This window comes from Lygodium microphyllum, chromosome 8, assembly GCF_053477565.2.
Source record: "Lygodium microphyllum isolate KBCC chromosome 8, Lygodium_microphyllum_v1.1.10, whole genome shotgun sequence".
Classification (NCBI taxonomy): domain Eukaryota; kingdom Viridiplantae; phylum Streptophyta; class Polypodiopsida; order Schizaeales; family Lygodiaceae; genus Lygodium; species Lygodium microphyllum.
In genome coordinates, this window is record NC_141142.1 from 148947448 (window position 1) to 148962888 (window position 15441).

Below are 15441 nucleotides of genomic sequence, written 5' to 3' on the forward strand. Positions count from 1 at the left end.
TGCTGGATCACATACACATTTTCAAAAATATGGATAACTTATTGTTGTCGTAGGAAAGAGAGACACTCTAGGGACATGAATCGATGATGGTCTATGGCGGTGAAGTTTATGCAAATGATGAGGATGAGGATAATGGCGAGCATCCAAGGCCTGTAGAACTAGAGGGGCACTAGAGGGATGGCAGGAGAGGATGGTAGAGCTACTGCTGATGAGGAGAAGAAGCAGCTCGAACTTATAGGTGGGCATGAGTATAATGTGCACACGGGATTTGATGAGAGAGAGAGCAACGAAAGAGAGAAACTGGTAGAGGGAGACTGAAGAGAGAGAGAGAGAGAGAGAGAGAGAGAGAGAGAGAGAGAGAGAGATCAGCGAAAGAGAGAAGTTGGTAGAGGGAGACTCAAGAGAGAGATATCAGAGACAGAGAGTGTGTGTGTTGCTGCTGGAAGTGAAAGTGCCTGTGAGTAAAACAACGAAAGTACCTACTTATAATTTCATTTGTGATTCTAATATTTCTAATATATAGACGTAATTTCTAATCTCCGAGATACAGATCCGGAAATTACGCACTGGTCTGGTTAACAAGTACCACGATTGGGCAACAGTCATCCCTCGACGAAAACTAGTCATGGGCTGACTGAAAGGTTTTGAAAAAAAAAACAAAAGCAGCCATCCCTCGACGGCAAGTCGTGGGTCGTTGCCTCTGCTCTTTCTCTCTCTCCCATTTCCCAGTACGCAAGCCGCAAATCTGGAGCATTGAATCCCTTTAAGAGCCCGGTCACCCCACCCCAGGGTGAGCAGGGTGAGCAGGGCGAGAGCGTAACATACAAGCGAAGATTCCCTGCGGGTCATACCAGTGCTGGGGGAGCTGAAACTACTTGTTCCTTCTAGTACTACACGTGGGGAATTCATTTCATGCCCGCTTGATACAACGTTGCTTGTCATCCTTTTTTAATGATCGTCGGCAAATTTCCTTTCCTTACTTCTCTAAAGATTACTTGTAATGGTGCACCGAGCCTTATAACGAACTTGAACTTCAATTAATCTGTAATTTAATGTTGACTACCATTTGACCTAGCTCAACACCTATAGAACCTATTGTGATTAACCATTTGCACTCCTTTGTTCCCACCTTTCTGATATGCATCCTCATTGTTGCCAAAACACGCAGAAAAGGATCCTCTTTTTTAACGTTGCACAAACTTGGGCAATATCCTAAAATAGGCATCAACTCACTTAGTCTACTTCCATTAGAAACTTCAACATGACTAGACTCCAAAGAAATATATCAAGCTTACCAAATGGTTAGGCATTCCACCATGTTGATAGGCTAGAATTTTGCAGGGACAAAAACAAAGAGGGGAAGAGAGGGGGGAGAGAGAAAAATATAGAGGGAGAGAGAGAAAGAGGGAGGGAAGGAGAAACAAAGAGGGAGGGGGAGAGAAATAGAGATATAGAGGGGGAAAAGAGAAATAGAGGGAAGGAGGAAAAGAAACAAACCCTCAAATTTTAAAGCGTGAGATGGCAGCTATGATGCTAGGAGGCATATTCCGCGGTGGATTCCGTGAGGTTTTACGGTGGATTCCGTAAACTTAGATGACCGGGGCTCATACACAAAGTGGATTCTTTATGCGAGAAGTTGATGGGGACGCCTGTCCTTTTCGGGCGTTTCATTAATTTAGTGTGTACATGGGTGATTCCATAGCGGGTGATTCCGCAAAATGCATATTAAATTAATAAACGTTTATGAGTTTAGAGTGCGCACTCGTAATAAATTAAGGTTAGGATTTATTTCTAACCAGTTGATTTATTTATGTAACTGAAGACTGCTAGGTATTCACTTTTGTCGGTTTAATTCTATTATTTTACTAACGATTGTGAATGCTTCAGTTGATGTGTAGAGATAGCAGCAGTGGCGGAGGAAAGCATTGGAGTCTAGCGAGTATTTGACTTATGGATTATATTTTGATAGGCGCCACGCCTATATTTTGTTATGTCTATTGAGGCATCGATTATTGATTATTATTTTGTATGTGCCTATGCGCACGGATATGTTATTTCTATTTGGGACATTGTGTTGGGCGTGCCAGACTCCATGGGCACCGTCCATTAGCTTTATTTCCTATTTTTGTAAAAGCAAACTCAAAAGCTAAAAGCTTGTCATATTTTTGTAAATTGGGCTATTATTGAGCATGAAGATGGAAATATACATAAAAATACATGCTTTGTGAAGCGCTCACACAAGGCATGGAGGGAGATTGAACCCAATTGGTCTCTTGCTCTTGTCGTTCATGCTTTTTACATTGTAATTTGTGCAAAAAGGTAGAGTTCATTATTCTTGGGGACCTTCCGGGATTCACTACGTGAGCATACAGCGACCAATCTGCGCACCAAGCTATGATCAATATATTACAACCTAGGGGTACTGAATCATTTGATCCATTAAGAGAGGCATTATACAATGGGTGCTAAGTATCTTGCTTAAAGACACTCCTTGCATACCTAAGTATATAGTAGTATAGATGGAGCAATGCAAGTGTGATGGAGTTATTCAGGTACATACTATAATCCTTTATCTTGATCCATACATAAGAATAATTTTTTATTCTTCAAAGGTACTTGTTTTTTTAAAGACTTCTAGAATATCATATATTACCATCTAGAAACACGATACTTGAGTCTCATGATGATGCGCGGCAAGTGTTACAAAATCTTGGCATAGATTATAACAGTATTCATGCATGTATGAATGATTATGTGCTCTTTCAAGGAGAATACAAGTCCATGGAAACATGTCTGAAGTGTGATACTCACATGTATCGACAAGAAATGTAGGGACAACAAACCATCCCTCAAAATATTTTTAAATACTTTTCACTTATATTGCACATCCATTACATATTTCACACGTCAGACATACCAAGCTTGACAATATGACATGTGCAAAATAGGTCCACAAATGAAATCCAAAAAATACCAGCACACTCACCAGCATGGAATCACATTGAGTTCACCTTTCTAGGCTTTGCACAAGAGCCAATGAATATTCTTCTTGGCCTTGCTATGGATGGCATGAATCCATTCGAACTTTGCTCGATTTCTTACAATGTGTGGCTAGTAGTCATTGTGAATTACAGCATCCCGCCATGGCTTTCTATGAAAAAATGACACTTGATCCTTAGCTTTCTTATTCTTGGGCACTATAAAGTCAAGAATATGAATGTCTATCTCCGTCCATTAGTTGACGAGCTCAAGATTTTGTGGAAGGAGGGGATTACTATGAAAGACATGAGCAAGCATATTGGGGGGTGGTCCATTAGCATATGAGCTATTCTTATGTAGACCATTCCCTCCCTCCCGTCGTATGACCCCTTCCTTTATTAATTTTTTATTTTAAAAAAAAGAAAAGAATAAATGCCCCCCCTTTTACTCACGTCGCCAGCTGGCAGGACGGAGGGGAGGCTACTAGGTGATGACGTGCGGTCGTGGGGGAGCTCCAGCTAGTGAGGTTGGAGGGGGCAGGATTCGCAAAGCCCATCAAGGCCTTTTAGAATGGTTACGTGGGCATGGGGGGGACCTCCAGTTGGAAGAGGACGAGCTGTAGGGATGGACAATGATTATCGAGTGATGATGAGACGACGTGGAGGAGAGGCGGGCATCGACCATACCCTGCATGGTGGCCACCCACCTGGCCACCTTGATGGGGATAGCGGGGCTCCATACCATGCTATTCCCTCCCCCCCCCCCCCCCCCACAATACACTATAAAAAGCCCCTTAGGACTAACAAGGGAGGGGATTATGATCGTGACTCCTCCCTATTATTGAACTAGAGAAAGAGAGAGGGAGAGAGTAAGAGGAAAGAGAGAGAGAGGGTGAGAGAAAAGAGAGTGTGTGAGAAAAAAGAGAGGGAAAGTGTGAGAGAAAGAGAGAGAGAGAGAGTAAGAGCAAGAGAGAGAGAGAGAGAGAGAGAGAGAGATTTTTTCTTAGAGGCTTCCGAGCTTTCCCTTTCTTCTTTCCCCCTCTCTAAAAGGGTTCTCATGAGTAGTTTCCTTCCACAAGGAGTCAATTCTCTTGTATCCTGGGTGCGTATCCATGAAGAAAAAAATTCGAATTATACGATGCCTCCCAAGTGAAGTAAGGTCCAATCAAGCTGGAATCCTGCTTCAACCGATGGAGTTGTAGGTCAAGGAACCACGACACTTGGTAACCTGGTGCATCCCATAAATCCTACTTGATGGAACTCTTAAAAACATAGATCAACTTCATTGGGAAGGGAGAAGTATTCGGGCAAAAATCTATGATAACTAACCACCAATCAGGTTGCATTATTCAATCATGTTGGAAACTGTGTTTTATTGCACTTTGACATGTTTTAAACAAACAACTTGCACAAAAGATTTCGCATTTGTGCATGCTGAAATCAAGGACTTTATTGATTGTGTTCGTAATGCATTAGATTAATGCACTAGCATTGGCATGTTTGAGAGGTAAAAGAAACTAAAAAATGGGTTATCGGGACGATAGCGGTATATTCACCATTAAGCGAAAATCCTACTTTTTGCATCGCGAAATTTGTGAAATTGGAAAGGTAGAAGTAAAGTCTTGAATCAAGTCCATGGGGATCATGAGTTGCTATGATAACAGTTAAGTATATTTAGGTCATTGCAATACTAGGCCAGGTATTAGGCTCCTATAAACCTTTAGAGAGAAGTAGCTTGCACTTGCATTCGACCTAATGACTTCGTGTTCCTCACACCAAAGAAAAATACAGGTCTCTATTTATGATTTTCATAAGTTCCTTGGAAATGAATTCCCAAGAGTAGAACTCCGCATTGCATCATCGTCTTAAGATAGGGACTTGCATCTGGATTGTGTGGTATCATGGACAGTTTCAGCTGCAGTGCTAGGGATTCATCTTAAAGATAGTTAAATGACGTGCATACAAAAGACTAAACTTAATTGCTCAAGGCGATTCAATGAGATGAACCCTATATACGCAAGGATAGGGCTTAACTCGACTTATTTAGGGTTTAAAGGTAAATGGCCTAATCTATTGTTACATTCATAGGAGGACCTTGAGACAAGTAAAACACTTATTGGTCTCTATTGTACATCTAGCCTCGATAAAGCTGAAACAACCTTGAAGATATCACCTTCAATCATGACACAAATCGATGTTAATACAAGAGAGTTTGAGTGTTGTTTTTCCAAAACAAGAACCCTGGACTTAAGGCTAGCAAGCTATAACAACAACCATCCGAGAACTATCGGATATAGATCCAATTACATAATTGCTCGTTCCTATCACATAGGAGTGGGGTCGGAAACAAAAGGTATTCCCTAAACCTCGGAGGATATGGGAGATTTCCGCCAAGGCAAGAAGGACAAACGCTAAGCATCAAATATAGGGACTCTACCTAACCAAATGTCCCAAGCACTCGCTTGCACCATTGTTTGTGCTTATAAATTTAGGAACACCACTTATAAAAAGATTGTATAACCCCAAATTCATAAAAGAAATGGGAATAATGAGTTAGGCTGAACTTTTGGAAGGCACGCCAAACCACTCCTAGCTGGCCGCCAACCCTAGTTAAGGGGGTTCTAAATAGCCGTGACATGAATGCTTGGATGCTTGGATGTCAGGGGGGGCTCTAACTGTAAGTTCCCTGCCTCTCCGGGTCCTACTCAAACGATTTGTATGACTTGAGATAGATTCTCGAGGGCCTCTACTGTTACTACTGCAAGGGCAGAATCTTGGAGGAAATAATGTGAATCCTCACAGATTCCCGATATTTTCCCTTTTGAATAAGTCTTGTACCTCAGTTGAAATGCTAATACTAAGTTTACTTCCAAGGAACCTGTCAGGAATTGTCTTGTGTCAGTGCCATAAGATTACATGAACAAACCCTATTCCCTAAAATGCTTAATTAAGGAAGTTACTTTTAAACGTCGCCTATAAATGTGATCGGGCTAATTAGATAACTAAAGTATGTCTATTGAGGGAAGCGGGTGGGCAAAACCCCTGACGGGTTTGTCCAATGAAAGGGTGGCCTCAGAAAAGTGGGAGGCTTCTTGCAAGGTTTTCTGACCTTTAGATAGTGTTAAGTTAGAACATGATTCATACTATTTTAGGGGACTAGAACGGGACTATGCCCTGCGGGCAGAGAGGTTGAACGGCACATCCCTCTCGTTTCTCATTCTCCTTGAACCAAGTGGGGTATGGATCTGCTTCGGATTGAGTAATTCTATGTAAAGTGGAATGTACAGGACCCGACCCTAGAATGTTGTTAGGAAACCATGATCATTAGAAACTCAAGTTTTAGGTCGATCCTAGTGGGTTCGGCCAGGAATGTTCCGTTGCGAGGCAGACTTGGGAAACCCTAGGCAAAAAACCCTGTGGCATTCCATGGGAGTGCTGGGTGGTGACGATGAGATTTGTTTCTCGATGGGCCATCAAGACATGCTTGGACAGCCAATAGGCCAGCTAATAGGCGGTCATGTCATAGTATTGGTCTAATACAATCCCATGAAAATGCCACAAAACTATTTTGCAAGTGAGCCATGCCTATAGTGGTATCCACAACCAAACTTTCATGGCCCCTTTCAATCAAAATGCATTGTCTATAGTAATGTGCACCAAAGAAAAGCCTCACTTCGGCACGACATTCTAATGAGAAAAGTGATGATATGTGTGTTTTCCAATGGACAACACTCATATCAACAATGATATCTTCATCACATCTTAAAACTATTTTATCTCCCACTTTATAAGTTTCTCCCTTAAGAAACACCTTTTTATGTTCTATTACTCATTTTACCTCTAGCTTGAAAGTCTGATGAACATATCTCCTTTCATCACTAGCTGCATTCCTATACCTTAACCTCTTCCCTCCTAGTACTATTCCCTTTGTTACTATTGCTATTTTGCATGCGCAATCATTAGCTTTCGCACAAAATCTCCATAACTCTTCTACTCTATCAACACACGATACATGCATGAGACCTAATGCATGCCATTATGGACATTCATCACATCTATCAAGATCCACTAAGTATCCATCATGTGGCAAGAAAGCTTTGTGAAATTGTCTTATCATCCTTTGATGTGGCATAAGTTTTGTCAAGTTGATCTTTTGTTATATAAATGAGTACCCATATAAAGAAACTCCACCTCTGATAATTTGCATAAGAAATCTCATTGTCTTTGTTGTTTGTTTTGATATTAACATATGTTGAGACCATTCGTTCATATGTATAGCACCAAAAAGTATCATGGCTACTGTGACAAAGAATATCATCTAAGAACTCTCTGAAACCTATAATTGATTTTTTAAAAAGATACATTATTAAATTAAAATGTAGATACCATAAATACATAAACAAAAGGAAAGTTGAGAAGAGTTTATACTTGCAACATGCTCCAATCAGTTTGGACCCTAAGAGTTCTTCAGAACTTACTCTCCAAGAAGCAAGCAATTCTCTCAAAGTATCTACATCTTCTCTAGACCAACATGATCACAAGTGTGGTTATAAAAAGCTTGAGAAATGTCTATGAGTATTAATCCCAAGTCATAAAAGACCTTCAGAATACCTTCAACATCACATAATACATATGGAAAACACCATTGTATCCACTTTTGATTTTCTTCGGCCTTATAGCTTTCAAAGTATTTACTAGGATACCTTGGCCATCAACCATATCATATAGAGTATGGAGTTACTTTTGTAACATAATGTGTTGCCTCATCAATTTTTGTTTTCACTCTATTGTCCACATTCCTTATTAGAGTACACATATACTTTGTAAACAAATTTAGAGCCAAAATATGCATGCAATCATATACAAGATCCAAGGACAAATCAAAGCCCTAGAGATTATATAATATCCCCACAAGCTTGATCTACCAAAAATCCCTACTTCTTTTAAAAGTTCATCCCTATTTGCTTGAGTGAGGGCTCTCTTTGCCATAATCAAAGTAGTAAACATTTCATCACTTGATTTTTTGATTGGTCTATATTTCAATCGAAACCTATTTTGATAATATAATCAATGTCCTAATCCCGCACTTTCCAAGGTAGCTATCGCTTTGTGTCCATGACAAAAAGATTGACCACCCTCTTTAAAAGATCCAATCTTGCATTGAGTTGTGTGGTCACGAGTTACCATCATTAGCATGGCATGTGCGATGAATCTTCTACTAAGAGAATTTCTATGTTGAGTAATGTGTATGATTGGATAATTGAAATCTACTTTAAATCCATGAGCAAACATACTTTCCAACTCATTATCAATGTCTGCATGAAGACATGAAAAAGCTTGCTAAGACTCCCAAGAACCTTTTTATATCTAAATGAAATAAATAAAACTACTACAACTCAAATAAAAGAGTTCTTCCCAACATTGAGGGCCTTGACCTCAACAACTCCGCAATTCTTTTAGGTTGTCTTTGAGGCCTAAAACCCATGTCCTAGTGTAATAACAAAGAGAATTTTAGTTGTTGTTGATCTCCATGCATTTGGCCACCCACAAGATTCCACCTCAAATTTTACTGATTGGCTTTTGCAGAGAGCTAAGCAAGGGATCCAGTAAAGCAAAGAAACAGTAGGTGGTATTGTGATCATGAGACAAATTAGGATGGTGATGGTGATGAGGAGGAGCAAGTTTTGTGAACTTTCTTGCAATAGAAACCAAATTTTTCCAAGATACCTATATAGTTTTGTCCATCCTTCTACGATAGGTAACCCAAGTTTTCTTTTTAATGCAATGTTGCATGTTACATTCTTCAAATTTACCATGAATAAGCATAAATTTCCTTGACGATGTTGATTTCATGCTACATCCTTGAAGATTTCTATAGCATAGAGGACCCTTATTTCTTTTTTCCTTTATTAAAATAGTGTAGATGGAAGAACTCCACAAACTCGGTGCTGTCATTCCAGATTCCAACCATTATTATCATTATTAAGTGAAGGATGGATTTTAGGCCCCGGAACGTGCCTAAAAATAGCAAAAAAATGTGGAAATGCGGGGAAAAATACCAGATCGCGAAGGCGGCGGCTCGACCTAGGACGATTTTAAGCATTAAGTACTTGACGGGCGCCCGTGCCACACTCCGTGAATTTTCATAATTTTTCCGTGTGCCCGTGTCAGTCAGTGAAGCTGCAGGCTTGTCCGGGATGTTGAGACGAGCTCACAGGAATTTTCAGATCGAAGTTCGGAGTCCGGATGTGGAAGATGGCCCGAAACTGGCCAGGGTGCCCAAGAGGGGGCCCAAAAAGGAAATCCCAAAAGGTGTAAGAGAGGGGGTGACACCTTTGGCACCCCCCCCTCCAAAAAAATTGTGGATATGGGGGGGGCGGCGGCTGAAAACAGCCGCCGAAAAAATCGCCCCCCCCCCCCCCCCTAATCGATTCCTGGCTTGCAAGCAAGCCATAGCTATGAGCACTCAGGCCTGATCAAGACATCGTGCCGATCGAATCGCCGGTCTCCGCTCCCGCAATGGTGGACTGGTTGGAGAGAGAGAAAATCAGTCTTTCTCTCTCCTCCCTCTCTCTCCTCTTAGCCCCCGTTCGTGCTTGAAGGAATAGGATGGAGATGGACGGCCGGATGGATGCCGATTCTTGACGGGATGAAAGAACAATGCAAAACCATTGTAGATTGCTGATTCCAAGCAGAATTCATGGCTGGAAATCAATCGTGGGACGTGCCAAATTTAATGAAAAACCCGCAAGTCACGGTAATAATTGTTTTTACAAAGAAAATGGTCTTTTGATGCAAATTTGGTTGATAAAAATGTGTTCATATGGATTGAGTTTTGAGTATGTCATGCTTTGAGTTGTTTTCTAGCTGTTCATCATTTAAAAATCAGGAAAACATGTGTGGGATAGCAGAAAATAGAAAACCGAGACACGAAAAACCATAAAAATGAAGGAAAATAGGGTTTTGGGCTAAAAATGATGCAATAAATTAATCCACACCTACTAAAATTTCTGTTTCTGCTGAAATGAACTAAGGGCCACAGCCCATAAACTGAGCTTAATTTTTAGCAATTAAAAAAGGGAGAAAATGGGAAAATTTGCAAGAAAATGATGGAAAAATCCTAAAAAATAGGGAAAAATTATATTTTGGGCTTCGGAAAATTGGAAAAATTATGCGTAATGTTCGTGAATGTATAGCAAGGCTGAGGCATGAAGATTTGCTTCAGATCAGCCTTGTTTCCGTGTTTTAGTTCGTTGTTTTCCGCTTTTTATATGAAAAATAATGGGAAAAAACTGTAAAATGACATGCAACGAAACAATACTAAACCGGGGGAGGGCAGGGTAGTTGAGAAGTGTTTAAATGCTATTGGAATCAATGATAAAGTTACTGATTTCCATTGCATAAGCATTTAGGACGAGGAATTAATTAAAATTAAGGCCTAGTAGCACGAAGAAAACGTCGGTGCTAGGTCTTGCAACGAAGCACAATCGTTAGAAAGGAACCATGAAAAGGATGTTTTGCACTTGTGCACGATACTGTTTTGCTAAATGTTTGAGCACTAGACATCCACCAAATGCATGGAGCATGGAAAAGAATTTGAAAGGGTCAGTGAGCAGCTCCTGGAAATGCATTGCAATTGGTTTGTGAGGATATGACCTACGTTGAGAGGCAGTGAGATACCCACGCTGTAGACTAGTCGTGGGGTCCTAAAGGGGAAAACAAGTGAGGACAATGGTACATTCCTGGACACGCTTATTGAGTACCTTGAGCGACGTTTGTGCGAAATGTCTATATGTTGAGCGACGCATCGAGGGGCCAATCCCCAAGGTGTAGGAGAGTCGCAGAGGGTTGACGGCATTCAGCCGTAGGAGGAACCCCATGTGTATGTGATTCGAGCCTTTTGGCTATGTGCAAGGGACTCCCTTTGAGGAGTAATATTGGGTGAGGATCAGTTGGACTTCAACGTATTACAAATGCAATGTTTAGGAAGGCAGAGATTTTGATAGACGCTCCTGGCCGCGAGGCCGAGGGGTTGTCTTGTGCATAGTGACGAGGTCCGGCTAGTGCATGAGCCAGTGCCGGCCCATTTTTAGGTCCATCAGTGGTGCGTCTGCCGGGAGCCGCTTAAAAGTGGCGGTTCTCGAATCCTGGTTGTTTAGGGACCAACTAGCAGTTTATGCCAAAGGATACTGAGATTGATCCGTTATTTATTGATAAGCATCGTCTAGCAGAAATCCAAAAGCAAGAAAGAGACGAAAGAGCTAGGCGACGTGCTGAAATTTTTAGGAGATATTCCCCTAAGCGTAGCGGTGCTGAACCCTTACGAGGGAGTGGATCTAGTGGTCTTAGGACCACAAGCAGTAAGTTAGGAGAAGGTGGAAGCTCTAGTGCTCCCCTTCCTTCTATAAGCCAGTCCACGTCAAGTACGGGAGGTGTAATTCCACCGTCCCCTATTTCTAGTGCAAATCCAATCCTCGTCATGGCGCAGGCTATTGCAATTCCAGCAGGAACGACGGATTTGCTGGCTCTAGGTTACCCGCTACCCATTTTTAATGGGTTAGTTGAGGAAGATGCGGAACTCCACATTAGGGAGTTTCAAAAGCTGATGTTTAACTGTCGCATCCAAGAAGAAGGACATTTAATGATGTTCTTCAATATGACTCTCAAAGGAAGAGCCACTATATGGTATCATGGTTTAGAAGCCGGAACCATATTGAATATTGATTCATTTTATGGAGCTTTTCGAAGGGAGTTTGCCCCTGAAAGGGGTGGGCAATATTGGTTGCGTGTACTTAACGTGACCCGCCAAGAACCACACGAGGATATTCGTGCTTATGCGAAGAAGATAAAAGAGGTTTTCCGTAAGTTGGACACCTCTATTCCTATCCCCGCAGCGGCCCAATTGCAATATTTCCTTCATGGTTTGGACTTTAATATCCAATTGCAGTTGAGTAGTGTTCCCTTGGGGGATATAGACACTGCCATTACACGAGCACAAGAGGTGGAATCCCGACTACAAGCAGCCTATGCTTCTCGAGGCAATTCGAACATGGGTTTAGTATTGGGAAATAATGTGGCAATGGCCAATGGCAGTAGTGGTCAAGGGATAACGATGGCTAACCCTAATGGGAGAGGAAACATGATGCAGAATGTCCCTTTATTACAAGCTCCCCCTAGCATGTCGATGTCTACGGGCAGTCAAATGATTCCAAACGGTGGAAGCCAGGCAGTTAATTCTAACACCATGCCTGTGGTTCAACAACCAGTGCCTAATCGAATTGTTAGGCCGATGGAACGACATGGTAATGACCAAGGCTATGAGTCCAGTTCTTCCAATGTTCTTGGTGAGGTTAAGGACATGATGAAGCATTATACCGACATGATTACGGAGCAGTATCGACAAATAGCCGTGGATGTCAACTTCCTTAAAAAACAACAAAATTTGATAGGAAGTAGATACCCAGAGGAGGGTGCACCGTCGAGGTTTAGTTGCAAATGGTGTGGTGGGCAGCACTATCCAAGGAATTGCCCAAATGTTAAGTGCGACATTTGTGGAAAATCTGGCCATTTAGCAGCTACTTGCTGGAGTAAGATCAGTTCCCTCCAGCGAGGAAGTCGGCAACCAGGGCCTGTTAATCATCGTGCCCAAGGAAATGATTCCCAGCCAGAAAATGGGCCTAAAAAAATACTTCAACGACCAAAGACTACAATAGAGGAGCTACCAAGTGGCAGCTGGGTTAGTTTGATTGAGGCTGTATGCATTAACGATGCTGAAACCTCTAATTTGCGAGCTGTCCTTACAAGAGGTCAAAAGGGCAGAGGAGCCGACAAGGATAAGCCTGTCGACGGAAACCCTAAACAAGGTGACAAAGGAACGCAAGTTTTGGATCCTGCCCTGGAAGGGGGACCTTTGAAGCCCGTAGAAAGTAAAGCCGATAGGGAAGCACCAAAGAAGAAGGTGAAAGTTAAGAAAGAGGCAATAAAGCCAGTTCAGTGACCTAAAGAGCGGATGGTTTGGCGTGAGAAGCGAGCTCTATCAAACTATCATGAATTCGATTTGGCGGGCTCTCTTTGCGAAGTCAAGCCGGATGTGAACCTTTTACAGCTTATTAAGCTTTCCCCAGGAGTACGTAAGGAATTTAGAAAGATCTTACGTACCGGGTATATCGTAGAACCTTTGGGAATTGCGCGAGTTGGTGATGACTGGTTCGAGCATGCTGAGAAGCATTGCCCAAGGGTTGCAGCCTATGTCGATGGGATATTAGTAGATTATGCCATTGTCGACACGGGATCATCTGTTAACATTATGAGTTCTGAACTGATGGAAAGGCTGGGTCTTGCGATCCAGAAAGATACCTCCACAATTCTCAGAATGGCAGATGATAGTTTGAGACAGCCAGAAGGCTGCATTACTAAGGTCCATGTCACTGTTGCAAATGTAGAATGCCTGTTGGACTTTAGGGTGATTCGTTTTGCAGGGCGGCCAAGTTACCAAGTATTACTTGGACGACCTTGGATCTTGCAAGCGGACTGCCAAGTGGATATACCCGCCGGTCGACTGATATTCGGGAGAGGTGCCTAGCGTGTGGTGGTTGATGCTTATCCGGAGTCCCCGCAGAGTGAGAGAGCTCCTCTATCTTCTACAGAATTGGAGACATTAGAAGATTTATCTGCCAGTGAGACATCATCGAGCAATGAGTCCAAAGAGGGATCCACCACGGAGGACATCTATCAGATCACTTTGAACGAGCCGATAGAGGGCCAAGATCGTATAAGAGATGCAGATGTTATCGAGCTAAACCTTGGTACGCTTGATGATTCGCAGCCAATCAAATTAGGGTCTATGCTCAGTACAACAGAAAGGGAGGACTATGTGGCCTTGATCCAGGAATTCCGTGATATCTTTGCCTGGAGTTATGATGAGTTGAGAGGCATTCCTCCTAGTCTTGCTGTTCATACAATTTCGTTGAAAGAGGGCAGTCGTCCTGTACGGCAGAAAGTAAGGCGTATGCCTTTCGAATTGAGGGACGGCCTGTTTGAAGAGTTACAGAAGCTTCGAGAAGCGGGTTTGATTTTTCCTGTGCAACACACGGAATGGTGTTCGCCAGTTGTGATTAGAAAAAAGAAGAATAATCAAATCCGTTTATGTGTAGACTTGAGAGAGCTGAATAAGCAGACAGTTAAGGACTACTACCCGTTGCCATTTATTGACCAGATTTTGGATCAATTAGCGGGTAGGGAGATATATTCGTTTATGGATTGCTTTGCAGGATACAACCAGATGGCATTTGCAGAAGAGGACAAGTTGAAAACAACTTTTATTACTGTATTCGGTACTTTTGCGTACCATGTGATGGCCTTTGGTTTATGCAATGCACCGGGTTCGTGGCAACGAACAGCAGATAAGACATTCGGTGACATATCCCCCGAAGAGTTGAAGGTGTTTATTGATGACTTAGGGGCCGCCATCGTGAGAGGAAGGAAGTTGCTCATTTTAAGAAAATGCTTTGAGCGCTGTAGACAATTTTGCATCGCCCTAAACCCACGGAAGTGTGTTTTTGGAGTACCCTATGGGCTGTTGCTGGGTCATGTGGTCAGTTCGGTAGGAATTGCGACAGACCCTGAGAAGGTTAAAGTTATAGTTGCCATGGGTCCACCACGCACTCCGAAAGAGGTTCATAGCTTTCTGTCTTCGGTTGGTTACTATCGTAGATTCATCAATGCCTTAGCAGAAAGAACGTTGCCGCTTACAAATTTATTGTCCTTTAGCTGTTCGTTTGTATGGGGTGACCCTTGTAAGGTAGCATTCGAGGATGTGAAACAAGAGCTAGCAAGAGCGCCCGTCTTAAAAGCACCTAAAAGAGGTGAGGTGTTTTATATATTTTCAACAGCCACGATGTATAGTATCAGCTGCTGTTTAGCCCAAATTTGGGAGGAGAAGTGGTACCACCCGATTGCTTTTGCTAGTCGGAAGCTGGGGGTATCCGAAATCAATTACACTTACATGGAGAAATTGTGTCTAGCGATGGTTTTTGGGACCAAGAAGTTCAGGCATTACATTCTCTATGAGAAAGTCGTGCTTTATACGAAGGCGGAGGGACTTCGATTATTGATGAATAAGTTACAGCCGCCTGATCGTCTAGCAAAGTGGTTAATCACTTTGCAAGAATTTGATTATGAAATCAAGAGTAAGCCACCAAGGTTGCAAGGCATCGTGGAATGTCTTGTGGACTTTGGGGAGCCGAAAGAATCTGTGGTTGAAGGTAGTGACATGGAGTTGTTATTTAAAATAGATACGGCATCTATTCCCTCCTGGTACGCTGCAATAATGCATTATTTATCAACAGGACAGGCGGGATCCGAATTATCTAAAGCTGAGAGAAGGAAAATTAAGCAGCAAGCGTTAAAGTTTGCCTTGATCGCAGGTACATTATATCGGCAAGGGGTTGATGACATATATCGC